This window comes from Theropithecus gelada, chromosome 3 (assembly GCF_003255815.1).
Source record: "Theropithecus gelada isolate Dixy chromosome 3, Tgel_1.0, whole genome shotgun sequence".
Taxonomy (NCBI): domain Eukaryota; kingdom Metazoa; phylum Chordata; class Mammalia; order Primates; family Cercopithecidae; genus Theropithecus; species Theropithecus gelada.
This window is the reverse complement of record NC_037670.1, coordinates 145685588-145704280: the sequence shown is the minus strand read 5'-3', so window position 1 is coordinate 145704280 and position 18693 is coordinate 145685588. Positions and strand designations below refer to the sequence as shown.

General features: G+C 36.2%; 1 protein-coding gene and 1 non-coding gene across 3 annotated transcripts in view; one reads left to right on the top strand and one right to left on the bottom strand.

Annotated features, from left to right (window-relative positions):
• Window positions 1-18693, bottom strand: part of CPED1 (cadherin like and PC-esterase domain containing 1) — a 310570-nt gene that overhangs the window by 98114 nt on the left and 193763 nt on the right. The gene's annotated exons all lie outside the window — the stretch shown is intronic.
• LOC112621849 lies at window positions 6163-6269 on the top strand. The gene has a single exon (XR_003118787.1). It is a non-coding gene; the product is annotated as a U6 spliceosomal RNA (small nuclear RNA).

Genomic DNA, 18693 nt, shown 5'->3' with positions numbered 1-18693 from the left:
CTACCTTGTATCTCAGATCTGATTTTCTCAAAAATCTAGAGATTGATCTATTAAAGGCAGAAACACCCACACACGTTACAGTGAAGGTAGGTTTTTGTTAGCTTTTGACATATGATTCTCTGCCTTGCCCTATCTAACCTTCTCTTCACTGCTCTCTCCTCTTTTGATTTGCCTTTAATGTGGATATTCTCCTGTGAATGACTCTGAAGTCGAATGTCTGAGAGGAGCTCAGAGGCCCTTCACTGCTACGATGACACTACTGCTCTCATTGTCATTTCCTCATTGACCTTAACTTCTTGGTGTGATTTGTTTCTCTTCTTGGGCTAGAGAAGTTCCTTTCTCCTTAAGTTCCCCACTTTGCACTGGTCTGTATTGAACTTTCTGTTTCATTCAATTCAACAAATATTTACTGATAGTTGTGCCTGGTCCAATGTGGGATAAAAATGTAAATAAGACTTTTTTATTAAAAACTTAAAAATTTGTGGGGAGACAGCCAAGTGCAGAGCAAGCCAAATATTGTAATAAATTCTGCTGTACACACTTGAGAAGAATTAACTGAAGGTACACCCGCATTCCAAACAAGGCTCCCAGGACCTCTCCATTTTGCCTTTTTCCTATTTCCAAATTCCTACATCACTTATTTGAGGCTTAAATCAGCATTTTCCACAGTATATTCCTTGTAACACTAGGCCCAAGAGATGCTCTATGCAAAAACAATTTCACGACCAATTGAGAATAGGAAATGTATACATTCTCCTCTTGGAAGTCCGCATATGCATCAACACACCTGAGGTTTTCATCAGCAGAGAGGCTGAAGAAAAATTCCTTTTAAAAAAAAAATTAAGGAGAACACTAAATAAAAATAAAAATGAAAATTACTATGATGATTATTATTTTCTTTTATTGTACTTTAAGTTCTAGGGCTAACCCAGAAGTCTCTGATCTTATTTCCTTGCACACTACTTTTTACATAATACTTTATAGGAAAAGTGATGTTTCTCTGGCCACACTCTTGGAAACATTGCCCTAATTAATTCATTAAATGAGGAATATGATAATATTATGAAAATCTTACATGGATGCACCTTTATCATCATATAAAACCTTTCATACCAGCTGGCTTTTTAAATGCCTAGAATTGTGCCACCCAATATAGTAGTAATGAACCACATGTGACTACTGAGCGCTTGAAACACAGCCAGTCTCAGATGAGATGCACTGTAACTGTACAATACACATCAGGTTCAGAAGACAAAATAAAAAAAGAATATGCACTATCTCACTAGTAATTTTTATATTGATTATATCTTGAAACATAATATTTCAGATATATTTGGTCCAATAACATATTATTTAAATTAACTTCATCTCTTTCTTTTTACTTTTTTAAAAAATGTGGCTACTGGAAAATTTAAAATTACATATGTGGGTCACGTTATCTTTCCACTGGCTGACACTGCCTTAGAAAATAGAAACTTTTTTCTATATTTGTACTTTTATTTTTCTTTTTTTTTTTGTTTTGCTCCCTAATTTTTTTTTTTTTTGAGATGAAGTCTTGCTCTGTTGCCAGGCTGGAGTGCAGTGGCGTGATGCAACCTCCACCTCCCAGGTTCAAGCGATTCTCTCACCTCAGCCTCCCAAGTAGCTGGGACTACAGGCACGCACCACCACGCTCAGCTAATTTTGTATTCTTAGTAGAGACAGGTTTCACCATGCTGGCCAGGAGGGTCTAGATCTCTTGACCTCGTGATCCTCTCACCTCAGCCTCCCAAAGTGCTGGGATTACAGGTGTGAGCCACCATGCTCGGACCTATATTTGTATTTTTCTGTAGCACACAGAAAGATCATATACCCAGTGAAAATATTTCCAACATTGTTGACTGAATTATTACGGCTGGGAAAGCCAGCGAGTTGAATCTTATTCTCCAAGGTGTTCACACTCTTACTCATTATTATACCCCATGTGTGGACTGTCCCTACTGTCCATTCACTACTTCAGCCTATAAATCATAGAGAACTACACCTTGCAATGCTGCACTTCTACAGACGGTCTAAGACCTCTTGTTATGTTCTTCTTAGCTCTGCAATTACAAATGCTAAAATGCACTTGTAATTCCTATTTCGAAGCAATCATTCCGATGCCATTTCTGTGAATTTCAATAGTTTTTGGCACTTATAGACTGTAGAGTTATTCCCTGGCATTGAATTTAATTTGCCAAAGGCATCATCATTGTTTCTCATGACCTAAAATACTACCCCTTTGTGGGCAGGGGAAAAAAGCAGAAGTTAAAATCCCTACTATTATCACATTTGCTTCAGAGGAATCTTCCCAGGTTTGAAGATCCATGTAACAGGCTCAGAAATAACTGATAGAGACCGTGTATTCAGTTACTGATAGGAATGAAACTTAAAATAAAATCACATGCTTTGATAAGTCATGCCATATCTGTGATATCATCATGCCAGCACGTGGTATCTTGTAACCACCTGGATCTACAGCTACATGAAGGGCTTGGAGTTAGCTGTATTTCATATGAGCTGCAGAGAAGGCTCTGGCACAGTGAATTTCAGAGAGTAATAAGAAGACAACCCCAATGGCAGCTGATATGAACGTTGCAGTGAGAAGAAAATAAGCAGGATTGGGCAGCACTCTGTTAAGCATGAGTCAGGGAAAAAAAAAAAAATTAGGGAGCAACACCATAGCAAATAAACTGCAGATGCTTCCAATCAGGCAAAAGTGTGCTTGCTCCACTCACACTTGCCATCTGGGGAAAACTACAACGAAAATGGATCTGATTTACTCATCTTTCACACAGAAGCATAGCATGTGCCCAAGAAACCATACCGAATGTAACTATCAAAAATGAGCTTTTATCTAAGAAGCTATAAAAAAGCATCAAAAAAGGTGTGTACTCATGACACTCAGAAGCTTGTATTGGAATAATAAAGCCTTCTTATTTTGTCAGTTTGGTTCAATAACATGTTTTGAGATTGTCTAGTTTATAAATGCCAAGGTATAAGGTACTGAGTGATTTTTTCCTAAACAATAAACTGCTGACACCACCTTGTCTTTTGCATAATAACTGCTACCTCAACACTATTTTCTGACTTTTTATTGTAATCTTATTCTAAACACATGTCAGTCTTTCTCTATTGCAATCTAACCACACATTGTCATTAGACTTAAACTTTGAAACATATTTCTGAACATATCTCCCCAATAGTAACAAAAAAAAAAAATCAATGAATTACCATTGGCATTAAACAAAAGTCACACTTCCTAGTCTGATTCTTAGGTTTACAATTTGGTTTCATCTACTAGCTTGACCTTACCATCCATAATCAACTTTGTATACTCCACAGATTAGGGGATTTGGACGGCTTGCTTTGCTACTCTTGTGCTGCCAGGCTGAGCTTCCATCTCTGCACATCCAGATCCTACTCAAAGTTCATGGTTCAAGTCAGTTCCATGGCTCTCTCAATAGCTAGAATTCTACGGCCTCTGCCCCCAGCATTTTTCTAAGCATTCTTCTACTGTTACCTCTATTAAGCACATACGCACACGCACGTGCACACACACACACACAAAACACACCCATATACACACACTCAACTGTAGCAATTATTCTGCCTGAATCAAATCCTAGCTTTGCCCATTACTAGTTGTTTAACATGGGGAATTACTTAACCTCCCTGTGCCTTAGTTTCCTCAAGTATGTAAAGGATAATCATAGGACTTACTTCTAAAGGTTGTTGTGGGGAATAAATGAGTTTCTGTAAAGCGTTGAGAACAGTGCTTGATGCATAGTTTGCCCTTTGTAAGTAATTCAGTGTTATCCATAGCATCAGTCACAGTAAAGGTATTAGTGGTACTGTTGTTATTTTTGTATCCCTGGCAGTACTTTCATGTGATCTCATGTATTGCTCATGATCAACAAACATTTATAGAGTAAAGCAGTAAGTAAATGAGCATAAAGTAATACATTTCAAAATGAGAGTCAATGCACTAATTTGCTATTACTTTTAAAACCTGCTTTAGGAATGTTCTCCTAATAGTACCAGGACTTATTGGGTACTCTCTAGAAAAAAAAAAAGATTATTTTTAAGGAATAACTAAAGTAAAAACAAAGCTCTACTAACTGGAAACTTGTGGATTAGCTACCTTATGAAAATGCATTATTTTAGTGTGCAATTCTGAAGAAGTAAACATTGATCAACATTTATATTTGATATCCTTAACTGTAACAAAAATGCCCAAAATGAAAATTGAGTTCAGTCCAGTAATGACAACCAAATGGTGTTTTTTCAACTTTCCAGATTGACTTTATGCCCATTATCTCATTAAAGTTCTTTTGCTCTAATGAGCTAGACTTGTGGGAAAAGGTTTAAAAATAAAGCTGAAAAAAAGAGAAACTTTAGTGTGATCTAAAATTCGGTCTCATCTATTCTCTATCAGCGTACAGTAGCATGGGGAACTGAAGAAACACTCTTCAGCCTTTGAAAATCAACGTGCATTTCATAGAGAGCTGCTGCCTTTCAGTCACAGCATTTTCCCTGCTGTCTTATAACTACGTCCTGCACTAAATTTTACATGTCCCCAGACTCCTATTTAATTCTCACAGCTGGGAGACGGGACTAAGTCCAGCCAAATCTGTTTTCCTAGAGTGCCTACAAATCTGCCCTTTAATAATTTATTTTCTCTACTATAATGGTCTCTAACTAAGCTCTAATAGATTTTGCCACACAGTTGTGGCTTTAATCAGAAAAGAGAGTTTTATGGGTTTATTAATCATGCTCTTTTTCAAAAGCTGCTGATTAAGCATTTGCTTGACAGTTGAGAGCAGTCAGAAGGTACAATGGAGGCTGTCGGCTTACAGAGTAGCAGCCTGCAGGTAGCTTTCTCACAGGGCCCGCAACAGACTGCATACAGCTAGTGCCAACTGAGCAGACTGAAGTTTCAACTGCCCCCAGCTCCTAGCAACAGATCGTTCTCAGAAATCTTCTCCCCACCATTTTATTCACCAGGACTATTCCAGCAGCCAATAGCAAAATTCCTTCCTGCTCTCCACATCCCAAAGCAGCTAAATTATTTCTGAAACTGAATGACATGCTTGGCAAAGAATGTATTCCACCCTGAGGCGCTACTTACAACAAGGTTTTCTTTGGCCTACTCAAGCAGCAGACCCACTAAACACCATCTCCCCCTGCCTTCTAGGAAAGCGGCAACCTAAGCCACATAGTCCCTTCATGTGTTATAGTCAAGGCACCAAGTAACAGCCAAACAACACAACAAGGCTTCCTGGACTCAAGAAAACCCCTATTTCTCCAAGGCCAATTTACAGCACACTCATAGAAATACACATTCAGACCAAACACCAACCGACTTTGAGGTTTTGTTAGAAGTCAAGACACCAGGAAGAAGTAGCAAGTAGTGTTTTGGAAAGAAAAATTAACTTATGTTTATTGAATTTTATACACTGAAGATAAATGTTTTCTTCAAAATGCATATCTATCTCGAAGTCCTTCACATTTCTTACATATGTGTGGAAATTTCCGTATTCCCTTAGTGGTTATTACCAAGTAGAGAAGAGTGAAAATATCCTTGAGGTGAATTCAGTAATGATTGGTCCATGACTCGTCTAAACTTTTCTACATTTGGTTCCACAGCAAACATTTAAAGCAGTACTTCATATTCTTAACCTAGCATAGTGTGTTAGATGTACTTCTCATTTGACTTAAAATGATCAGATTTCTAAAATTAAATTTTTGCTAGAATTATCAATATTATCTATGTTGATGTATCTGTAATCACTAGAAAATGAGCAGTTCTTTGTTTCAATATGTGTTTTTGTATAATGAAAGGTGATTTAAAATGATAGTAATTAAACCATGGAAAGAATAAAGCAAAATATGTTTAAATTATCTTATGTTTTTTCAAAATCAAGCTGTTAACTCTACACAAAGATTTCCTGGGTTAATGTTATAGATATCTGTGTAGATATTTTATCATGTCTCTTAAAGGTCTGAGATCTTACATGTTTCTATTTGTATCGCCTCTTTTGAAAGAATTAATAGACCAGTAAACAAAACAGGAGACTTTAGTATGGTACTTTATACACTGTAGTATACTAAGCAAGAAAATCATAATATCAAAAACTAGTGGTGCTCGCTTCACCAACACATATACTAAAATTGGAAAGATATAGAGAAGATTAACATGGCCCCTGTGTAAGGATGACATGCAAATTCATGAAGCGTTCCAAATTTTTAAAACAGAAAATTTAGCCTGGCATGGTGGAACAAGCCTGTAGTCCCAGCTTCTCAGGAGGCTGAGGCAAGAGGATCACCTGAGCCCTGAAGGCTGAGGCCGCAGTGAATGGTGAAAGAACCACTGCACTTCATCCTGGGCAATGGAGCGAGACCCTGTCTCAAAACAGAAAAACAAAAACCAAACAACTAATGAGAGAAAGGGATGTTTTTAAAAACAGATCATATTAGTTCTCTCTAATGAATTTATAAAAATTAAAAACTTACTTTATGAGACATTAGAAAGTCCCAATACACACATTTGAATTCATTTCTGTCCTTCACATCATATTACATTTTTAAATAAGCAATGAGACGTACTGAGCTTAAAAGCTTGACAGATTTAACAGAAAACCAAAACCCCAAACCATACACCTGGTAAATGAAATAATCCTCAGTTACAGTCTTGATATGTTGAGATCATATATGCTCTGCTTCAATCATCTGAAAAATGGTAAAATAAATCTATAGTTTGGTCCATGTTAATTAAATTATATTTAATCACCATTATCCAGGTAGTACCATGAACACTTTTTACTGCTATCATTGCAAAATATATTATAGGCCGAGTACAGTGGCTTGTGCCAATAATCCCAGCACTTTGGGAGGCCAAGGCAGGTGGATCACTTGAGATCAGGAGTTTGAGACCAGCCTGGCCAACATGGTGAAACCCTGTCTCTACTAAAATAAATACAAAAATTAGCTGGGCATGGTGGCAGGCACCTGTAGTCCCAGCTACTTGGGAGGTTCAGGCAGGATAATTGCTTGAACCCGGAGGCAGAGGTTGCAGTAAGCCGAGATAGACCACTGTACTATAGCCTGGGCAACAGAGCACATCTCTCGCTGTATATATAGATATACGGCGGGGAGGGGGGGGGTCAGTGCTTGCTCATCCATGTTAATAGAGGCCATGACTGTACAGATAAATGAAGTCCACAGATGTTAATTTCTAACTCTTACTTCATTATAAACATATAGGAAAATACTTCCAATTTATTTCTGAGATTTTCTATCGGGCATGTCTTAATCTTGTACCTGAGTTTTACAGGAGATATGAAGCAGTAGAAATTTGACATAAATCAGAAGTAGGATTAAATCTTAACTACCACTAACCCTGGGCAAGTTACTAGCCTTTTAAAACTTTAAGTTCCTCCTCTGTAGAGTTAACAACGCTTACGTAGTGGGGTTATTGAAAGGCTATGCACCTACTAACACATAGTAGTTGCTCAGAAATGACAACTTCCCTCATTTCCCTACTTTTCCTCCACCCTTCATGTGCTTCTGGCCCACTCTTTAGAATCTTGGAGGATACCACGTCATTGCTGAAATTTTCAGATAATCCATGAGAAGAAGCAATTAAAGGAGAAATTGAATTAATGTGATTTTGATTTTATTAGTTGCAGCAACCCAATAGGAACTTTGACACAAAAGAAAGAAAAGCTTTTATATCTACTAAACAAGCCTAAAAGGTATTAGGGTACTATAAATGGTTTATTTTTTCAACTAAAGTAACCCAGATTGTTCACATTTTCCGTCATTTAGCTTGGTATCTTTAATAAATGTTGGCCAGTCTAACAGTGCTCACATTTCACTTTTGGTTTCTTCTCTTTTAATTTTTTCATCAAACATTTGTTCATATGCATTGTAAAAACAAACAGAAATTAACCATAGCAATGGCTAAAATATAAACCACAAATTTGACTGAGTCAGCGGAGGTTTTTCTGGGTAACCCCAAAATTCCATGTCTCTGTGTATTTCAGTCCCTTTGTCAACTTATTACATGATAAATGAAACAGATCAGAAGAACAGAGTAAAAATTAATCCATCTTAAGAGTTCTATATGCTCTTGGTCAGATCCCTGATCCAAAAGGAAACCTGATCTAGGTTTTGAAAGCACTTTGGTGTCCCAGAATGATTTTACTTGATCAAGTTCCCAGAAAATACATGGTTCAGCCTGATGACAAATTGTCAGAAAATCAGTGGGAAAGTGCTCTGCTTCTCCTCAGCAGAAAACATAAAAATCATATCTATTTTGTTTGTCTTAAAATTTTGATATAAGAGTCTTCTCTTTGCCATCAGGCATGAATATTTTTATTTATTTTACAGTATGTGTTTTGTATTCAAGTGCATAAATGAATAAAAGATAGTTTTTTTCCAAAAATTTTCTCTATCTTTTTGTTCTTTGCATATTCTCTTGACTTCTAAATAACTATTGGTCTGCTTTACCCCTCAAAACCTGACCTGTAGTTATTCAAGTTTGAACATAATGTGCCAAACATTTTGTTCATTATATTAAGCTATGCGTTGGGTACAAAGAACAACTTAAGGTTAGCTCTGGTACTCGAGGGATGTCCTGCTTGATTCTAGAGAGCACAGACACAAAGCAGCATGTACAGTCATGCATATCATCCATCTTATAGATTGTATATTTCTTCCAAAGTATTTGGAACCAGAGTGTTTTGGACTGCGGATGCTTTTAGATTTTGGAATATTTGCAGTAAATATTTACCGGTTGAACAGCCCTAACCCAAGAATCTGAACTCCAAAATGCTCCAGTGAGTGTTCTTTTAAACCTCATGTCAGTACTCAAAAAGTTTTGAATTTTGGAGCAGTTCAGATATTGGATTTTCAGATTAGGTATGTTCAAACTCTATATGCACACATGCCTTGTAGGAAAGAATGAGGGGAAATGGTGAAAGAATAAGATGACCCAAGAAAGAGCCAATTGTATTTAGGAAATAGCCAGTGGACATAGTAGTTAATAGTTGCAGATTCAAATATAATGTCAAAGCTTCACAGATTTCCCCTCTCCAATTTCATTCCTTTCCACTTCTGGGTCTCCAATTTACTCATAATGCCAGAAATGGGATCACTGCACAAGATATTTTCAATGTATTTGTAAGGTCTACTTATATCACTTATTGTCAAGGAAGTGTTCTGGTTTGCTGCCATCTAGACAAGAGATCAAACAACACTCTGATTAAAATGAAATATTTATTGTGGACCTAACTGTAGTGCCAGTTTGTTGGTAAGCCAGGGAAATAATGTTGAAGGAAAGTTCAAAAACTGAATTGTTCAAATAATAGCATTTCCTCTTTTTCTTTCTACCATCTTTCTCAATTTCTGTGATGAGCTCACCAATTAAAAATACATTTTGATCAAGGTCTGAAACTGATATATCTCTCAGAGTTTTGGACCCAAAATTACGAAAAAGAACCACAGAGGCATGCAACCAATAACCACCCAAATTTAAGTGAATTAGAACTTTTCTGTTTTGCCACGCTAGTCCGAAAGCCACAGGCATTCCACCACCCCAGAAGGATCTGGAGAAGTGATGGAGAGAATGAAAAATGAACGCAGATTGTACATAATTGTGCTGTCACATTCTTATTTCAATGGCCACAGAAAGAACCCCAAGTTTCAATTCAAAGGCCTCCCTAGCAAAAATAATATTCTTCTCCTCAGCCTGCCTTGTACTGGTCCTTCAAAATCATCTCAGATGTCACTTCCTCCAGGAAGTCTTCTCTAATACGCTTAATTGCAGACTGCAGGGTGTAGACTTATGGTATCCTTTGCTCACCAGGTCATGAATTTCCCTATAAATCTGCAAACTATTTGTTAAACTCCAAAAACGTTGTCTTTTTCTATGCTCGGTGTTTTTTGAAGAGTTTGGATTGCGGTTTATATTCTAAAAGGTGGCAAAAAGCATGAATCAAACAGTTCTTTTACTTTTTTCCCCCGAGCACCTACCCTTTAATATTTTGGAACATTTTCCTCATTCCATTAATTCTCTATTTTGCTATAACCACATGGCCTTTACCTCCAAGTAACCTTGGCATTTATAGGCTAAAGGAACAATACTATAACAGCCAAGACTGGCCAGACAGGCTTTAAAACTCAGCACTGACTGTGGGATGGGGAAAATCTGATTTGTGTGTGTGTGACTTTTGTAAAATAATTTGTAACTTAACTTAGATGACTTCACGAGGATTTAATAAAATCCTGTCATCACATTCAGGTTTCAGATTTTATATGTTTGCTAAATGTGGTAGAATAATCCAGAGCTGGTTTCATTTCTTCAGAGTTTCAGAGGCTGCATTATTTGAAAGAGAAGTTTTTGATGGTCAAAAAAAGCATATATGTTTCTCTGATACTGGAAAATAAAAGTAGATAAAAGAAAAGTATTTTCTTAAAATTATTTATTTATTTATTTTCTAGTTTTCCTGAGTCTAGGAAAACATTGCCTCTCTAATTTTACTACAGTCAGAATTGAAATTAGTTCCTGAAAATAATATTTGGCATTAGGGGCAGTTTAGTGTCTGGAACACATAGGTCTGGAAGTGAGAAAAGCTTGGTCTTATCCAGCTTAAAATATTCAGACATACCTTTTTAAAAACTAAATCGGATAATGCCATGCCTGTTCTCAAAATCACCCAATCCCCCCGACCCCTGTCCAATAAAATCTAGTCCTTTTTTTTTTTTTTTTTTTTTTTTTTTTTTTTTTTTTTTTTTTTGAGACAGAGTCTCGTTCTGTTGCCCAGGCTGGAGTACAGTGGCGCTATTTCGGCTCACTGCAACCTCCTCCCACAAGGTTCAACCGATTCTTCTATCTCAGCTTCCTGAGTAGCTGAGACTACAGACACACGCCACCACACCCAGCTAACTTTTATTTTACTAGAGACAGGGTTTCACCATATTGATCAGGCTGGTCTCAAACTCCTGACCTTGTGATCTGCCCGCTTTGGCCTTCCCAAAGTGCTGGGATTACAAGCGTGAGCCACTGCGCCTGGCCTAAAATCGAGTCTTTAGCATAGTTTGCAAGGTGTTTCATGATCTGTCTCCATTGCCCAACCTTTCTGCATCCATCTCATTGTTTTTTTTCTCTACTTTCTATCTCACTATTTGCCAGAGTCACAATGCCCACTCTACTCACTGTTTTTCAAATCACCAGCGTGTGCCCACCCCAGGGCTTTTGCACTCACTGTTGCTCTGCCTAGGATGTGCTTGTATCAGATAGGTGAAAGGCTTCCCTTCTCACTTCATTCAGGTCTCTGCACAAATGCCACCTCATCAAATGGGCTTCTCTCACCACTCTTACAATAGTGCCCCTTCTCATTCTCTGTCTTTTTATCTTGTTTGATTTTTTTCAGAGCACTTATCATTATGTGGCATATTGTATATTTACTTGTTAAAATTATTTAACTGTTTCTTCAACCCTAATGTAAATTTCACAAAAGCAGAGATTTTTGTCTTTTTTTGTTTGCTGCCGAGTTCTTGTTCACTGTTGTTGCCTGGTGTCTATAATAATACCTGACACTCGGTAGGCACTCAGTAAATACTTGTTGCAAGTATTTATATCTGTGGAATGAATAAATAAATCTTTGTATCCATTTGCTAAATTGATACAGAGTTAAGATGATAAAGTAGGCAATAAATACAAATTATATATTTAAAAAAACCTCTTAAGAAAGTAAAATAAGAGTATGGCTAAAATCACTGTCATTTCTTTTCCAAAAATTGTGATGACTTTAAAAATCACCTATGGGCAAACTCTTTATTTTTCATAAGTTGAGAGGCATCATGGTTAAATTAAGTTTTCTAACAAACCTGATATGGCTTGGCTCTGTGTCCCCACCCAAATCTCATGTTGAATTGTAATACTCAAGGTTGGGGGAGGGACCTGGTGGGAAAGGAGTGAATCATGGGGGTGGATTTCCCCCTTGCTGCTCTCATGATAGTGGGTTCTCATGAGAACTGATGTGTGGCACTTCCTCCTTCGCTCTTTCTCACCCTGTTGCCACGTGAAGATGTGCTTGCTTCCCCTTCTTCTTCCGCCATGATTGTAAGTACATTTACGCTTTCCAGCTGTGTTTCCTGTATAGCCTGCAGCACTGTCAGTCAATTAAACTTCTTTTCTTCATAGATTACCTAGTTTCAGGTAGTTCTTTGTAGCAGTGTGAGAATGGATTAATACGCCTTCATTGATTTTACAGGACTTTTTCATACTGGCTTCAAAGTATCCTTCATCTTCATAAATGAAGAGAGCTATCTTGGAGCAAGGAAGATGTTGGAAATAAAGGTAGAATGGAACACCATTATGTGAAAATATGTCTGAAGGACGCAGAAATGCCCAGATCCTATGATATAAGGCATAGTCACTACTCTGTTAGCAGCTCCTGAGATAATCAGACAAGGGATGATGACAAATGGGAAGCAAGGTTACTGTTGCCCAGGCTTGTGTCTTTGCCTCAGTTTTCTTTAGTAGTAAACCTGGCAGAGTCAAATACTCATGTGCAAGGAGCATTACCTCCCTCACCCAAGCTCAAATCCTAGTCTTCTCTTCTCTCCTCTTTACACCTTCTTGCCAATAACATGATGGCGTATCTGAGCCTCAATCACTTGAGATGAGAAGGATTTTTCTGTCCTCATCTTAAGTCTATTTCTCAGAGAAATTCCCATATTTTACCACTACTCCCATTCCTTCTCAGCTTTGCCATGCCACACTTTCCTGATTTTCTTTCTTGTCCTTACTCCTCCATTTAAGTTTCCTTTTCTGATTCTCCCCTTTCCCCATCTCTAAATGTTATGATCCTCAAGGCTCAGTTTTGGAATCTTTTAGTTTTTCTCCTCACAATCTGTCTCTAGGATGTATCATTCATTTCCACAAACGTATTTATTTTTAATGTTTTACTTGTAGAAAAGTTCAAACAAAACAAAAATAGATTAAATTTAGATTCAGTGACTATAATAAACAATAACTGAATTGTACATTTTAAAATAGTGTAAATTTGTTGTGTGTGATTCAAAGGATAAATACTTGAAGGGCTAGATACCCCATTCTCCATTATGTGCTTATTTCACATTGCAGGCCTGTATCAAAACATCTCATGTACTATATATATATATATACACACACACATACTAAGTACTCATAGAATAAAACAATAATAAATTTGGATTCAACCTCCATATTCAACAATTATCAACATATGATCAATCTTATTTTATCTAAACTTCTACTCCCTGATTTCTTCTCACTGGGTTATTGTAAAGTCATTTCCAGATATTGTATCATTTCATCTATAAATGCTTTGATACATATTTCTAAAAGACAAACACTATTTTATATAACCAAAATACCAATCCAATTTAGAAAAATTAATAGTGACTTAATAGAAGCAAATATCCAGTGTTTAAATTACTTATTGTTTATGTTTTTAAACAATTGATTTGTTTGAATTGTGAGCCTGACTAAACGTGAATATTACATTTATTTAGGAAGTCCTGTGAACTTCCTCATTGCGTCATATCAAGAGGCATATAATGTTTGGTTGCATAATCTGTAAAATAAAATAAAGTCTATGTTTCCCAACTTTATGGCCACATTGTAAAATGGGGTGAGAGGGCACCAAGGCCTGAAAAGCCAGCTCATCCCTTTGTCCCTGCAGGTTAGTAGAGATTTTATAATTATGGGTTGCAAAACTATACTTTGTTTTGCTTCTTAACTCTTCTATCACTTGCAAGTAATTTTCTCTATTAAATTTTTTTGAAAAAAGACCTAGAGTCTTTCAAACACACCTGCTCTTGTGTGTTTACTGCTCTTGGCTGAACTTCTTGATGCAGACAAGATCACACGTTTAATTTTGGAGATTATGAGGCTGAGGTGCCTTCAGATGCAATGAACACAAAACCTAACACTCCTGCCATTACCTACAAAGCACATGTGATCTGCCCCCATCTACCTGTCCATCCTCTTCATATATTAACCTCTCCCTTATTCAACCACACTTACCACACTGGTCTTTCTGTTTTGTTTTTGTTTTCAAAAGTGCTAAGCTCTTTCTTGCCACAAACCTTTGAACCAGCAGTTTTCTATACCTGGGATTTTCTTACCTCAGCCTTTCTCAAAACTGGCTTCCTCTTGGGTAAAATATACCCTTCACAGTGAGATGTCCTCTGACAATCTTACCGACCTACTGGGCTCCTTACCATTGTTCATTATAGCAGCCTGCTCTTTTCATTTACAGCACTTAGCATAATCTGTAATTATTATATTATTTTTGGATCCTTATTTAATGTCTAGATCATAAAATACATTTTAAACTCCACAAGAGCAGGAGAGAAAAATCATGTCTATTTTGATGACCATTATACCCTTGTGGGTACCCACTGTACCCTAGAAAATTGCATCTAGAATGAATGAATGTGCTCCAGAGCCCAGGGGTGGGCCCAGGTTTGGCCAGTTTACAGCTTATGCTGCAGGGAAGCAGGAAGTATCAGAGCAGACCACACTAATGTGCAGACTCTTTTGAAGCACAATGACCCAGCACAATGGATATACGTTTAAACAAATATCCCGGATTTTTACCCTCTTGAGAAACTGGGTCAATAATTTTTTTCTCCTCTAGAAAAGACCAAATAAATTTAACCAACTTGAAATATGGGTAAGAAATCCAGCTATTGATTGCTTGATGAAACCAGAACCACTAGACATGCTAAAGGTAATCTTAAGATAAAAATATTTAAAGCAAATTTATAGGATGCATAGTTTTTTTATTTTTTAGGGTCTCACAAAAGACTATCTTCAATAAACTGCAGATATCTATAACATTTGATATTTGATTTTGATAATTTTGGTAGATGTGTGTATAATGTCCTATATGTGGAAATCTTGTAAGGAATATATATTATGCTGGTGTTCAGCTTTCTAGGCACCAGGAAATTAAAAAATTATATTGGCCCAGGGACAGCTTTTTCATAGATGCATAAAATATCAGGAATTACAAATAGAGCTATCAGGATTCATTTTATAATAACAGATAAGTGCTAGTGTCTCACACACATCATTCAAAAATTATTTAATAGATTTTTAAAGTTATGGAGAAAGCAGCTTACTATAAATACCCATGCACACAATATTTAGGTAATTTGCAAGTATTGAAGTAAAATTTGAAATATATTTTACTAAAGACAGAGAAGGAATAAAGGGCTGTGACAAAAGTATGGAAAAGATTTGCAAATTTTTCTGCCTATCTGCTCAAAAGTATAAATAACAAGGTCTTGGATATAGAATAATTTTGGGAAGAGAAGCAAATGAAAGCAGATAAAACTAAATACTTTTTTTAGTCCATTTTTTAATGTCCTTGTGGAAGAATGGTCAGCAGAAAAAAAAATTAATTATTATAATAGTGTTATATCCAGTTTATTGGATGTAATTCTCAATACTTTAATACATTATCATATATGACTAATTAGTTGTTTGCAAAACATTTAAAATGCCCATGTCAGATTACAACCTGACCACCGAAATTTTCGCAGCACATTGCTTCCTTTCTTCTCACTGGAATGAGACTTATGGATTGTTTAAGCATAGAATTGCAGTTAGCAGCAGCATGCTGTGGATCTAAAAATCCATTAGGAAACTATGATAATTGGATTCATATCTGCAGTACTAATTCATTCCTAAGAACCCCCAGTAGATGCAAAGTTTGCCCACGTTCACCAAGTGTAGTTGCTTGCTGAGTTTTGCACTCTCGAATTACAGTGCTTTGTAGAGATAGGGAATTAAGGTAGAAAGTTGGCATGTTGAACGTTATCTTTCTCCATCCACTTAATACTAAAACCTCCAGAATTACTTACTGATTTCACAGCTTAAAATTATGTCCTTAATTATTACTAATAAAACAATGATTTTTGATGCCTTATAGGCACAGACAAATATAAATGTTCACTAGACTGAAATTATAGCAAATGACATATCTCTATACAGAGATGGCAAAAGATGCAAGGAACAGTCCACTCACTTACTCTTTAGTAAATACGCCTATATATTACATAAATGACAATATGCCTTATAGGCATCAAGTTTTGTATATTGTACGTTTATTTTTCCTATCTCTGTGATTTAATAGAGATTTTAGAATTAAAATTTAAACTTGTTTGGGGTAAAAATAGATACTTTAAAATAATTCTACAGTGAACGTCTTTCTATGCTATTTGTCACAGTCATTTATGAAATATATAGGTATATTTACTAAAGAGCGAGTGGACTGTTTCTTGCATCTTTTGCCATCTCTGTATAGAGATACATCATTTGCTATAATTTCAGTCTAGTGAACATTTATATTTGTTTGTGTCACTTAAAAATTTCCAGGAACCTTATACTGTTCTTCACACATAGAACTGATGCTATTAACCTAGAGAATTTGATTCTGCTTTGGGTCTCGGGGTGGTGATAGGATAGTACTGAACCATACTTCCGCTTGCTCCTATTGTGAGGTCATTTATGATAAACAGCGTCCATGTCTAAAAGGTTTTGCTGCAAGCTAGTGTGTGATTTAACCACAGAAAAGAGCGAGGTTAGTTTCTTCATAAAGAAATCTATGTGCCTGCTTCACTCTTCACTTAACCATAGGAATTACATGGTTCCAGACATAGCAACAATTATTTTTATGCTTTCAAGTATATACTCAATCCAATAGTGAATATTGTTCCCTTCTCTAGGTTTGATCAAGTTTACCTTGTTAAAGAAACTTAATTGTTTTAAAGAGCAAAAGTAATCTATTTATTCTACTATTCTCTCATTAATTTTCCATCAGTGAGAATTAAGCACACTTCTACTGCATCTATTTTACAATGTTTTTTTTTTTTTTTTTTTTTTTTTTTTTTTTTTTTTTTTTTTTTTTTGGTCACTCACCTCCAGTTCTTACTCTATTTTTATTGCCAGAATTTGATTAAGGCAATTGTGAAGTGTACACAGAGTATAACTCAGAAAATAGTTAGAATTATCTTTAATATTGTTAAAGTTGGAAGAAACAGAAAATTCACTCACTAGTTTTCTGTAGGAAATATAATGCAAAATTTATTAAGAGGAAAAATGAGTTTCTTCTAAAGTTTAGCAAGAAAGATTAAACACTATATGGCTTTTGATAGGTGTGGTGAAACTCAGAAATAATTAAAAGCAGCTTTAGGGTTAAATTAAAATAGCAATATTTTTTATGTCTCATTTATATGAAATGAAACAAAAATTTCAACTACATTGCTATTGTAACTGTTCACAAAAACTGTTGGTTTGCCCTCAGATTTTTCAGCAGACTTAAGACACTCTTTTCCCCTTTTTATTAGAGGAATCTATCACTTAAATAGTAGAAAAAATGGCTAAATCAAAACTCCCACATCCAATTAAAAAATACAACTGTGGTTCTGCTCCCTTCCTTTTGAAAGAAAAGAGTCACAGAAAAGACTTTTTTTTTTTTTTTTTTTTTGAGACAGAGTCTCGCTCTGTCACCCAGGCCAGAGTGCAGTGGCACAATCTTGGCTCATTGCAACCTCCCGTCCCCTGGGTTCAAGCAATTCTCCTGCTTCAGCCTCCTGAATAGCTGGGATTACAGGCATGTGCCACCATGGCTGGCTAATTTTTGTATTTTCAGTAGAAACAGGGTTTCACCATGTCGGCCAGGCTGGTCTTGAATTCCTGGCCTGAAGTAATCTGCCCGCCTCGGCCTTGCAAAGTGAAGAAATAATTTTTAAAGAAGTATGTAAAGCAGTCGTTCTCTACCCCCAAGTGAATTGTATGAATCTTTAATCATAAACAGTCTACTACTATTTCACTTACCAGAACTTAAACTAATTCTGTGCTTTATTCTCAGTTCATATTATAAACCAGCATTGAAAGCAAAATTGAAATCCTGAAAATTAAAATACATAGAAAACAAACATCATTATGTTCTTCTATTCATATCCAGTCCCCACTAACATCTGAGGTGTTTCACATAATCCAAACATGTATTTGAACAGTTTGCTATAACTATTCATCCACTTATCCACTGCTTATTGCCTGGTCTATTAGATCTGTGAGAGAACACGGAAACAAAATCTGTACCTTGAGGAATTCACAGAAGACTCTCAGCCTCCTGAAATACTCTGTGGACATCTGGAATTTCTGAGAGCATGTACTGTCCTCCTCCCTTTCCTTGGGAAACCTTTGAGGTCAAGGGTCCTTTATGTTCTCAAACCTATGTTCAAGTTAGTATTCAACAAGTATCTCTTGGCTGACAACTCTCACCAACTCTAGATTTCAAATGTTTTGAAAACTTTGAGGCAAATATTACTTAAAATTTAAAATTTTTATGGCCATATGTCATTTTATTTCCTGGTGACAGTTGTGAAAAAAAGAATTTCTATGCTGAATGGAAGCTTTATGTCTTCAGGGATAAAGCCCATTGGGTTGTCATAAGCCCAGTGATTTCTAGGCTCAGAGTTTAGATAAGCACTCAGCACTTGGGGAAAGTTTGTAGGTTCTACAGCACATAATTACTATGAATTATCTGACTATTAATAACTGCAATTTCTTGGCTGATTCATACAGTTTTGCAAGGCTTTGTAAAA